Source organism: Galeopterus variegatus, unplaced genomic scaffold, assembly GCF_000696425.1.
Source record: "Galeopterus variegatus unplaced genomic scaffold, G_variegatus-3.0.2 Scaffold18, whole genome shotgun sequence".
Classification (NCBI taxonomy): domain Eukaryota; kingdom Metazoa; phylum Chordata; class Mammalia; order Dermoptera; family Cynocephalidae; genus Galeopterus; species Galeopterus variegatus.
The window spans coordinates 1,446,934-1,457,588 of record NW_007726129.1 but is presented as its reverse complement, the minus strand read 5'-3'; the positions used below and the strand labels follow the sequence as shown (position 1 = coordinate 1,457,588).

The 10,655-nt window shown below is 46.9% G+C and overlaps 1 long non-coding RNA gene across 1 annotated transcript; it reads right to left on the bottom strand.

Annotated features, from left to right (window-relative positions):
* Window positions 1-1,377: 1,377 nt before the first annotated feature.
* LOC103586356 lies at window positions 1,378-10,378 on the bottom strand. The gene is made up of 2 exons (XR_550142.1): window positions 10,014-10,378; window positions 1,378-1,510 (listed from the first exon to the last, which is right to left on the bottom strand). It is a non-coding gene; the product is annotated as an uncharacterized LOC103586356 (long non-coding RNA).
* Window positions 10,379-10,655: the final 277 nt, after the last annotated feature.

Here is a 10,655-nt window from a genome sequence, read left to right as displayed (position 1 = left end):
CCTTAACCACTTGCTGGGGAAGCCAAGCTGAGCAGAAAAAACGGCAACAGGAAGGAGCACAGGAAACACCTGTGTGTAGATGCAGGTGGCCCATTCCAGACGGGTGGGGGTGGCAGACGGCCCTCAGCATACTGGCACAGCTCTGTGCTCCCTCTGTAACTATGAAGGATGGCATGGGCAGGACGGTGCAGCTCAGGTTTTTGGGGGGTCGGCTGGGGTGGCATGGGGCAGAGAAGGCAAACAAGTTGTAGACACCAAGCCAGCACTCAGAGCTGGCCACAGCTTGAGCCTGCTCCATGGGCCCCTGCAGGAGGGCTGCAGTCCCAGAACCAACCCTAGGAGCCCCCCAGGCCTGAGGCTCACTGGTAGGGCAGGGCTATCCACTTGTATCAAAAGTGTAGCCTGTGTGGTGGGGAAAGAGGAAGTGAACACTGGCTGACCAGGTCCTGGGAAAGTGCAGAGGGGGTGACTGGGCCAGCACAAGTTCAAAGCTGAACCACAGGAGAGGGTAGGGCATGGGCAAGAAATGGGTGATGGAAAAATGTCATCATCCCAGCCAGGGGTCTACTGGGCTGTCACTGAAAATCCCTGCTCTCCAATGCTGGGAAGGGATAGGACCCCTGACTCTCTGTCCTCTACAAGGAAGGTCCTGAGGCCAAAGCCTGGTATTCAGCTCTAGCCGAGGGCAGGTGTGAGGGTCAGCATGGGCAGGACCTAGAATTAGAGCACTGTGAGCACAGCCAGGTGGAGAACTGTCAAGGCCAGGACAAAAAGGTCATAGACCCTCAGGTCTTTGCCCATCAAGCCTACTTATACATATCAGAGCCATGCTACATATCAGAGCAGCATGGCTCAACCCAGGACAGCCACTTGACCTCTCTCCGTCAGTGACTTGAAGTCAAGCTGGATGGCCTCGTATACCCAGGCCCAGTCCCTCATCTGCGAGATGCTGGAGGGTAGAGAACCCTTGTCCACCCACCTGTAACCCCCCCCTTCACTTCCCAGATGCCTCCCACGGGTCTTCACACAGGGCTAACTTGACCCACCACATTCCCACCACCTCCTGCCCTACTGTCATGAAGATCTGTGGTGGAGAGGGCATTCATTCCTGCTGCCTTGGACTCAGGATAGTTGGGAGCCTACTGGCCCAGGTGATGGGAAGTTGAGAATACCATCAGGAGTCAGAGATACGAGGGAAGGGAAAGCCTGTGCCAGCCTGTGAGGGGACAGATGGAAGTGAGCTCTCTGAGGCCTGTGACACACTGAGAAGTGCTCCATCAATTAAGCCCATCGAAGCCACAGCCATACCTTGGCCATCGTCTTTGGGATCTGCTCAGAGAAAACTGATATGCGCGCATTATAAAAAAGGGGCTAGGCTGAGGTGGTCCAGGATACAATTTATTGTGTTGATGGTTGCTGGAGCCTCCCCAGTCTCCTCCCCTTTCCTCTTGCCCTCTTCCAACCTTACCTTTCCTCCTGTCTCCCACTCTTCTTCCTCATGTATTCAAAGCTGCAGAAAACCAAAAAAAGAAGAAAAAATGGCATGTTTGTGAAGGCAAAGAAGCAGATGGGCTGGCATGTGGGAAGAGGACTGCTTCTTTGTCTCGCCCACAGAGCGGGGGTGCCTTCCTTGTGTGTTTCTGTGCCTGGTGTGTGGGTACAATTTGCTGAACCCCAGGCATATGACATGCTCTCTTTTCCCTCCATCCCCCCAGACAGACCTGGAGTATCCTATTCAGGCCATCCATCCCCCATAGACAGAAGGCTTGGCTGCTGGGCCTGGCTCTTCTGAGCCTAGGTAATACAGAAGGGTGGGCTGGGAAGGACTCCAGTGCCTCATATGTACTGCTAAGGAAGCACAATCTATCATTTAGAAAATAAGACCCTCATTGGCCTGCGAGAAATGGGCCTCTTGTTTCAGAAGATTGCAATCAGGTGATGGCCACTAGTCTATGTTTGATGTCAAGGGTCAAGTCTTACCTGTCTCTGAATATGCCCAAGGCATACAGACATGCAGTAAACACTGACTTAGAATAAGCAGCTGAATTGCTAGAGCTAACACTTATGTTTGTAACTGTCTCCTCTGAATTTCCTTACAGTAACCTTTTCCTCTTCTTCCTCAGGCATCCTCTTAAATGTCACCCTACAGGGTTCCATTCTAGGCCCTTTCCTTCTCTCGAAACACACTCTCTGAACCACCTCATCCATTCCTCTGGCTTCCATCTACATGCTGTGGCTGTATGCCAATGGTTCACATGGCTCTCACCTCACTTCCAGACCCTGACACCTAACTGCTGACTGGACACTTTCTTTTGAACATCTGGGGCATTTCAAACTCAACATGCTCAAAATCAAATTCAATATCTTACCAAGGGTTCAGATCCCTGTACCAGCCAGCCGCAAAAACAAACAAAAAAATTCAACATCTTCTCAAAATCTGTTTCTTCTACAGGGCCCTTGGGGATTACCAGCTACTCAGGTACCCAACCCATACAACTGGGCCTCATCCTTGACTCTTTCCTCTGTCCCCCCATTCCAGCCAGCAGAATCTTCTCAATTAAATGCTCTAAATATTTCTTTTCTTTTTTTTTTTTAAAGATGACCAGTAAGGGGATCTTAACCCTTGACTTGGTGTTGTCAGCACCACATTCTCCCAAGTGAGCTAACCGGCCATCCCTATATAGGGATCCGAACCCGTGGCCTTCGTATTATCAGCACCACACTCTCCCAAGTGAGCCACAGGCTGGCCCTAAATATTTCTAAACTCTGTTTACTTCTGTTTATCTCCATTGGCATGACTCAGGTTCAGGACCTGCTGACCTCTCACCTAGACACTAAAACTGCCTTTCACAGGCTTTCTGCCTCTGATGTTGCCCCTCTTCGGTCCTTTCTCCATGATGTAGTCAGGACGATTTCTAAAACTTAAACCAAAAAACCCAAACTGGCTCGCAAAGCCCTTTGAGCCTGTTCCCTTTTCTGACCTCATTTCTGCCACCTATCTTCTCCCTCTGCACTGGAGCCTCAACTGGACTACTTGCAGGGCTCATTCACCCCTGGGCTTGGTACCACTTGCTCTGTGGTACACTATTGCCACCTTCCCGTTACCTTCACCATGCCTGCTCAACCTGACAGGCTTCAATCTAGACATCACAAATTTCCTTTGAAAGTTGTATCTCCACTTGCTCTGGTTACAGGAACCTGCACTCACTCTAATATAATACTAACCACACCCCACTGCAATGGCTTATTTACTTCGTATCCTCTGGAAAAGGCATCCACAAGTTTCTGCTGACTATTCTACTAGGTGACAGGCACTATCCAGGTCTAGAGAAGACAATGGGTGCGTGCCTTCCCTGTGGAACTTGGTCCAAATATTTTTTAAAATAGTTTTGTTGAGATTTAGTCCATATACCATGCAACCGTTTAAAGTGTACAATTCAATGTACACTTTTAGTATATTTACAGAGTTGTGCAACTGTCACCACAATTTTAAAATATTTTCATCATCCTATAAAGAAACTCTGCACCCCTTAGCTATCATCCCCAGGCCCCTGCATTCCTCCCCACCCCAGCCTTAGGAAACCACTGATCTACTTTATGTCTCTATAGATTTGCCTATTCTGGATATTTCTTATAAATGAAATCAGGTTAAGTCTTTCCAACATACCCAGTTTTAAGATTCACTTGAGAACGTCCTTGGAGATTCAAATTCAGCAGGTATGGCGTGGGCTAGGCAATTCTCTATTTGATCAGGCTATCTGCCTTTACTATCCCCAGCACCCAGGGCAGATACACAGTAAGCAGTTAAGAAATATCTTTTAGGGCCGAGCCCGTGGCGCACTTGGGAGAGTGCGGCACTGGGAGCGCAGCAGCGCTCCCACCGCGGGTTTGGATCCTATATAGGGATGACCAGTGCGCTCACAGCGCTCACTGGCTGAGCGCGGTGCGGCCGGTCTCAAAAAAAAAAATTAAATAAATAAGAAATATCTTTTGCTGAATACCTGTAAACCCGATCCCTGGCTCTGGGCTCCCTATATCCAACTCCTCAACTGATGTCCTGGTCTTATATGAAAAGCAACCTGAGGCTGTCTGGTTAGCTAAGTTGGTTAGAGCGTGGTGTTATAACACCAAGGTCAAGGGTTCGGATCCCCATACCGGCCAGCTGCCAAAAAAACAAAACAAAAAAGCAACATGAAAACATTTTGAGTGTGAAAGTACCATATGTTCAATGCAGAAAGAACCTGGAAACTCAAAACACTCCTCATAGTCTCCCATGGGGCACAGCTCTTTAGAATGCACTTTAACCTCTAGGGTCTGAGTGAAGGAATGGAACAGAAGCCTGAGCAAAGGACAACAGAGGAAGGGCTGAGGGCAGACTGGTGGAGGGGGCAAGCCAGCTGAATCCATAGGGGCCAGAGGCGGCAGTTAGAAATGAGGCTGAAGAGGTTAGCAGAGGCTTGGTCATGGAGGGCCTTTTGGAGTAGCTGAGGAGTTTGGAATTTACCCCCAGGATATTGGGGAACTATCCACGGGCCTGAAACAGGTGAATTTTATGATCACATCTTTGCTTTGGCAAGGTCACTCCAGTAGTTGTGTGGAGGGAAGAAGGAAGCAGTGAGGAGCCCCCAACTGTCATCAGGAGAAGTGACAGTGGCCTGGGCCAGAGTGGGAGCAGTGGGCATGGAGAGAAGGCAAGAGTGAAGAGATGTTCCAAAGGCAGAATGGACAGAATTCGGAGACTGACAGGATGGAGGAGGTGAGAGAATGAAGCCCAGGTTTCTGGCCTGGGTGATGTATAGATGATACCTTTCACTGAAGGGGAAGCCTTAGAGAAAAAAGTTGAGGAGAGTGACAAGGCTGGCATATTAGTTTTCTGTTGCTCACTTATAACTAAATACCTGTAACTGGGAAATTTATAAAGAAATGAAATGTATTTCATATAGTTCTAGAGGCTAGGAAGTTCAAGGTTCAGGGGTAAGGGCCTTCTTCCTGGTGAGGACTCTCTTCAGAGTCCTGTGGCAATGCAGGCTATCACACATCAAGAGGGCAGAGCGTGTTAACATACTCACTTGTTCTCCTATTAAAGCCACCAGTGGGACAGGACTGTGGCTCACTCGGGAGTGTGTGGTGCTGATAACACCAAGGCCATGGGTTCAGATCCCATATAGGGACAGCCAGTTCACTCACTGGCTGAGGGTGGTACTGACAACACCAAGCCAAGGGTTAAGATCCCCTTACCAGTCATCTGGAAAAAAAAAAAAAACCACCAGAGCCATTCCTATGATAACCCATTTATCCATTAACCCATTCATCCATGAATGGATTAATCACTCACGATCCAATCACCTCTCAACTGCCCCACCTTTCAAATACCATAAGTGAGTTTCCCACTCTCTTCATATTGTTACAATGGGGATTAAGTTTCAATACAAGTTTTGAGGCACCATTTTTTTCTTTCATTGTTGTCATTAGTTTGTTTTTTTGGTGGCTGGCCAGTACAGGGATCTGAACCCCTGACCTTGGTGTTATAAAACCACTCTCTACCCAACTCAGCTAACCAGCCAGCCCTGTGGCGATGTTTAAACTATGGTAGCTGGTAAGGGTGGCCTGGGAACCATCCAAGAGGAAGTGTCCAGAAAGAAGCTGGATATGTAGGTCTGCAGCAAGAAGAAAAGTCTATGGGCAGACGCTTGGGAGTCATCCTTGCTTTACTGTGAAGTTTCATATGACTACTGTGATGTCCAGTAACTGTTCTGCTCCTCCCACACCTGTAGCCTATATTTTTACACTTGCCTTCTCATCGTTGACTTTTACCTACTAATGCTCATGAGGCTCAGTCTGGTCTCTTCACACCAATATGAGACAAAATGTAAGGCCATCAAGAGCTAGGAACATCACCTATCTCTGGTGTTCTCTAGCCTTGAAGATAAACCTGGGTCCTGAGGAATTATTAAGGACAGACTCATAGATGAACGTCATCACCTCAAATACCCCTGCTATCTGCCTGCCCAAGTGCCTGAAATTTCCACCACTAATGCTGTTCCTTTGGGTGAAGGCAGTAGTGTTCAAATTATTTTAGGGACAAAAATATTTCTTCCCCCTAAACAAATCACATAAAATTTAGTGGGAGAGGCCCAGAACCCACATGATACACCTCCCTTCCCGTTCCAAGGCAGCCTCAGAGCTAAAGCAACATTTTCAGGGGATTCCTATAAAAACAGAAATGTTAACTGAGAGTGAGGAGCTCTGAGCAGCCAATGAAAGAACAGAAAGGGGGAGGGGCTGGAAGACCTAAGTGCTCATTCTGGTTTTGCCAACAAGTTGCTGGATGACACTGAGCAAGTCACTTCGTTTCTTGAATTTAGAACAAAACTCACCAAATAGAGCTATATCACTTGAAAAGGCAGACATGAAAGTGTTTTATAAAGTGAAAAATGTACAGATGACACGGATTATTAAAGGATGATCAATGCATGCTTGGAAAATGCAGGTAAAATCACAGGGAACAAAATTAACCTACTTCCTAAGAGTGTGACATAGGTCTAGGTAAAGTCCTTTAGACTTTAGAGAGCAGTCACTTGAGCTGAGAGGTAAAAAATAAATACAACTTTAACAGGAGTCTGAAGAAAGCAGACATTAATAAGAGAAAAAATTCCTGTGGTATGGGCAAGTCTTTAAAATGTTAGGAGAAAGTGGTTGGCTTGGCATGATTTTGGTAGACACTGAAAGCTTTCCAATCAGTGTTTACACCCTAGTCCAATGGTGTGAGATGATTTGCTGTCCCCCAAACACTCACGCACTTCTGTGCTCTTGATCATGGCTCTTCACCTTACATACCTTTGCCTCGCTTGTTTACGCCTTGTTAATCCTTTAGACTCAGCTGAAATGAGATACTCCTAGATGCCTAGAGAATGATTTGCTCCTTTATCTGTGAGCTCATTTCTTCCTATTTTAACAACTATTGCATTAATGGGGGAGGGGGGTGGCATGTGTGTGTGTTTTTAACCAGTTTTACTAGTTAAACTCTGAGTTCAAGGGCAGGAAACATCTTGAATCATCTTTGAATCTCCAGTGCCTAGAACAGGGAGCTACACACAGCAGGTACTCGATAAATATTTGCTGAACTGGATCATGTCCCACACATGTCCTCAATAGGTACAGGGGCAATAGGAGTTGTTTAGGTGTAACTTTAGGACCTAGTTCAACATGGGCAGGAAGGCTCTTGCCCACTGTTCCTTTTTTTTAAAGATGACCGGTAAGGGGATCTTAACCCTTGACTTGGTGTTGTCAGCACCACGCTCACCCAGTGAGCTAAGCGGCCATCCCTGTATGGGATCCAAACCTTTGGCCTTGGTGTTATCAGCACCACACTCTCCCGAGTGAGCCATGGGCTGGTCCCTACATCTCTCTTTTAAAAATACAAAAAAGATACAAAAGTAAAAGATAGCAAACCAAATGTAATCTTTCCTGACCCCATATTCTCCTAGTTATAGTTTTCTGCTGCTCTTCTCAATAAAATTTCTCAAATAACTGTCTCCACTTTTTTCCACCCTCTACTTAGTTCACTTAGTTCAACTATTCTAATCTGTCCCTTCGCCCCTGCCCACTGTTACTTAGAAAATCAACACACGTTCCTTTCATTTGTTGATTCTCTTGCTTAAAGGGCTGAAAAAACAAACAAACAAAAAACCCACATCACAATTATTCACAATTATTGGAAGCTTTACATGGGGCAACAATTGAAGCTAAGGAAGACCTTAGAAATAGAATTATTCTCCTAAGAAGCACAGCACAAAGTATGCCTTCTCCCAGAAATTGCTACCAGGCCAGGAAAAACCTAGTCAGTAACCTAACTGATTCTATTAATGAACCTAGAAAGATTATGTTCATTAGAAGGTATAGTTGGGAGGGTAGGTAGTAGGAAGCATAAAAATAAAAGAAATAATAATAGTTAACATTTATTGTATGATTACTGGTATTTAGAACTATACCAAAAGCTTTACTTGCATTTTCTCTTTTTATTCTTACCATTGTGTCAACTACAATTATCACCCCATCTTACAGATGAGAAAACTGTAGTAGTTACTAATTCACCTGAGATCACACAGCAAAGAAATCAAGACAAGACCTGAATTCAGGACAATCTGACTCCAGAATCCAGAGAGTGTGATAATAAACATTTAAGTTATATAACTAACATCTCTTAATCTAATTAACAACTCATCAAAGCTTTCCAGTAATTTGGCTTCCCAGGACACTCTCCTATAGGAAAATAAGATGCCTTTCCCAGCACAAGGACACTGATGCACTTGCCAGTTTGTAAAGGAGCATTCTGCTTATCCATCAAGCTCCTAAGTACCTGAGGAGTCCCTGAGGAAGGAATCTGTTCTCAAGGTACAAACCACTTTGGGTTTCTGGTCCTGCCTGTGGGTCAGAGGGCCAGATTCCGAAATACGGTGACTTTACCAATGTCATCTGATACGCTGAGCAGCCTTCTGCTGATAATACCCTGAACACCCTTGTGGACTACAAACCTCACTTACCTTCTAGAAAAATGAGAGGGCTGCCCCTACCCTGAGCACCCACTGTCCACCTGGCCAGGCCTCCTGGCCACCAAGCTGAACATCTCAACCTGGATGGGCTGTACCAGTCCCTCTGACCTGCCAGCCTTAGGGACAGCTTTTGATGGGTGGGACCATGGCAGGGCTGCCCCTTCCCTGTGGGCATGGGGTCTCCTGCCAGGGTAAGGTAGCCAGGAGCTCTGTTCACAAAACCAAATCTGGGGGGGGGTCACAGGCCAAGACCCTGCAGTGATATCAGGGACCAGCCCTTTGTGGGGCAGGAGATCAGAATTTTTTCTCCTCAGTTTGCCCCAGAGCCCAGCTCCCTGGCACAAGGCAAGTGGGGGCCCCTCGGGCCCACACAGGCTCTAGAGCCCTGGCATCTGAACCGTGTGTCCCTGGAGGCAGGTGCCTGACGGCCATGGACCCGCGCTAGGGGCTGGAGGAGTCACCATGCAGCTGCCCCCCCCCCCCCAGTGACACTATACAATTCCCAAGGCACCTGCCAGGTCCAAGTCAGGACAGGGGCGGCAGGTGGGAAGCCAGGCACCCGCTCAGCTGCCTGTGGTGGGGCTTGTCCTCAGCACCACCCAATGCTGCCCAGTGGGCTAGGTCCAGTAGAGTCCTTGGCTAGCCCTGTCTCAGGGCCTTGGCCCTGCCACGGAGAGGGATCCCTACCTTATCACAGGCACACACAGGGCACAGGCTCTCCCCCTACCTAGAAGTCCAGGGAGCTGAGCCGCCTGCCTGCCCAGCAACCCCCAGCTGTTCATTGAGGCCAGAGCCCTTGTCTGCCCAATGGACATCTGAGCCCAGCTTCCTGGGTCCCCTCTGGCACTCACTGCCCTGCAGTCCTAGGCAGGGGAGGCCAGCCAGCCCACAGCCCTCACATCCCTTAGGAGGTTCTTACACCTAGAGAAACATTCCCGTCTCCTCTGGGCCTTTTACTCTGAGCTGTGAATATTTTTAACCCTGTAAATATGGCCAGCTCTTCTGACACAGAAACTATTTCATCAACTGTCAGTCCCCTCCCTGTATGATACAATTCTTCATGGGTGGTTTCCAGACTCAGGATCTGATGGACCAAATATCTTGTTTTGTTTAAAAAAAAAGGTGATACCACTGTAATCACCTATCTCCCTTGCACAACAACCTATGTATATTTGAGGCCTCTACCACTTCTTGGGAAAATGACCTAAAACTACCCTTCATAGGCGTATGGCCGGTTGGCTCAGTTAGAGCACAAACTTGTAACACAAAGGTCAAGGGTTCAGATCCCTGTACTGGCCAGCTGCTGAAAGAAAAAAAAAAGAGTAAAACTATCCTTTATAAATCAGAGTAGGCCCCCAGTTCCCACAGGTGGGATAGACTGGGTTAGTACTTCAGGGAACAAACCTGTCCTTTGTTTTATCATCCCAATTGTCTCACAGGCTCTCATTATATTACTATTACCTCTCAGCTTGTTTCTTTCCAGAATGAAACATCTTATCCTTTATGGTTTGGCTTTCTGTTCTTTGGTCTTTGGAGCTGATTCCATGAAGACACATCACGATTTCCTTTAAGAAGAAAACATTTCCTTCTGTTTCCTCCCAGTGATCCTCAGCATTTTCTCAGCCCTGTGTCAGAGTTGAACATAGGGTCCTTGTCTTCAGAAAGCCGGCTCCAAGGCTACATGGACCCTATTTCTTGCTTCTAACTGATGCCGCAGGGGTAACAGTCACATAGTTGTAAATACAGTTCATATAAGTGTAGTTGTAAATATAATTTAAAATACAGTTGAGGTATTTTCCCTCTAAATGAGGGTACTTCAAAAAGCTCGTGGAAAAATGGAATTAAAAGATAATACAGCAGGCTGGCTGGTTAGCTCAGTTGGTTAGTGTGTGGAGCTGATAACAATGAGGTTCAGGGTTCAATCCCTGTGCCGTCCAGCTGGAAAAAAAAGATAATACAAATCTTTCCATGAACTTTTGAAGACCCCCTCGTACACTGCCTTATATTTGTCCACATTAAAGCCATAAAAGATGTTTCTTATAGCTTACTATTAAAGACAAGGGCCGGCCTGTGGAAAAAATCCAAATTCCTGATTCATTTGGG